Raw genomic sequence first — 1,952 nt, forward strand, 5'->3', positions numbered from 1 at the left:
TCTTAAATTTGATAAAAGGGGGAAGTTTATGGATAAAAGGCAAATTAGCCTCAGTTTCTTGATGCAGGAGACTTTTAACATGTCGCTGAAACAGGGAAAGAGAGCAGCAAAACAGCTCAGCCTTCGGAAAAAGCTCCTTTATAGGATTCCCCAGAATGAAAGGTGTCCTTGCAGTCGCTGCTAGCCTGCCAGCAATGTTCGTCATCTCCCTGTCCTTGCCATTCCTTGGATCTGACAGTGATGCCTCACACACATCCCGCACAGAGGAGTAGGACGAGTCAGCCCCCTCTCCCCGGGAAGAAGCAATCTCCTGATGGCAAAAACACTGGGGTGATATGCAGGCCCTTTAGGCTGCGGCCCAGGAGGGAAAAGCGTAGGCCAGCACGCAAAGGGTTAAAGCTGCAGGGGTTTGCTCCTCTTTGATAACACTCTGCTGCGTGAAAGCTTCTCGGTTTCCGCTCAGCGCCATCTCGAGCCAAACCCTAATGCAGACTGGCAAAAGGCTTCCAGTAAGGTCCATATTAAGCATCAGCCATGGGGTCAACTGCAGTTTATAGGGGAAGATTCTGAAAGGAAGCCCTCCTGTCCGGCTTGACTTCCTCTGTCCTTGCGCTGGCCGAGTCCCTGATGCCGCCTGCGCCTCGCGATTTCTCGTGAGTCCATGGGAACCACTTCAAGATCAGTTACCATATTGGCCCGAATACAGTGGTACCTTGGGTTACATACGCTTCAGGTTACACACTCCGCTAACCCAGAAATAGTGCTTCAGGTTAAGAACTTTGCTTCAGGATGAGAACAGAAATCATGCTTCGGCGGCGCGGCAGCAGCAGCAGGAGGCCCCATTAGCTAAAGTGGTGCTTCAGGTTAAGAACAGTTTCAGGTTAAGAACGGACCTCCAGAACGAATTAAGTACTTAACCCGAGGTACCACTGTATACTGTGCCGAGGCCGTTTAGGGCTTTAAAGGTCAACACCAACACTTTGAATTGTGCTCGGTAATGTATTGGGAGCCAGTGTAGGGCTTTCAGGTCCGGTGTTATGTGGTCTCGGCTTAGGTGAGACTATGCTGGAGTGGGTGGGTGGGGGAGATCTCGGATCTCGCCACTGCGCGATTTCTGTTCTCAGCCTGAAGCAAAGTTCTTAACCCGAGATACTATTTCTGGGTTAGCGGATTCTGTAACCTGAAGCGTATGTAACCTGAGGTACCAATGTACCTGAAGGAGCGTCTCCACCCCCATCGTTCTGCCCGGACACTGAGGTCCAGCACTGAGGGCCTTCTGGCGGTTCCCTCATTGCGAGAAGTGAGGTTACAGGGAACCAGACAGAGGGCCTTCTCGGTAGTGGCGCCCGCCCTGTGGAAGGCCCTCCCACCAGATGTCAGGGAAATAAACAACTCTCTGACTTTTAGAAGACATCTGAAGGCAACCCTGTTTAGGGACGTTCTTAATTTTTGATCTTTTATTTTGTTTTTTAAAATCCTGTTGGAAGCTGCCAGAGTGGCTCAGGAGGCCTGGCCCGGGTATACGTTATTATTATTATTGTTGTTGTTGTTGTTATTTGCTTATAGGTGTTTAAAATACTAAGATGTTTTAGAATAATAAATAATTTATGCACGAATCCACTCCATCTTGCAAAAAGTACACTTGGCATTGTCACCGTTCTTTGTCTCTCTCTGCTGAAGAAGGGTTCTGAGGAACCTGAAAGCATGCTCGCTGCTTTGCATTATTTGAGGCACAAGGAATTACCTTTCTGTTTCCACCCCACCAATGGCTCAACTTAGCCTCCTGTGACTTTTATCTAAAAGGACCAAGAGTATTTGAAATCCAGTTGGGGCGGACCTACCTAGAGCTGCACATTGTTGCTGTTTAAATCAAGCCACAGCTCTGAGATGGTTTTATGGAACTGGAGGATCCATTCCTACGCTCTGAAAAAGAAAGAGAGGCACTATGTTTC

The sequence above is a fragment of the Podarcis melisellensis genome (assembly GCF_964234715.1).
Source record: "Podarcis melisellensis genome assembly, chromosome: 1".
Lineage (NCBI taxonomy): Eukaryota > Metazoa > Chordata > Lepidosauria > Squamata > Lacertidae > Podarcis > Podarcis melisellensis.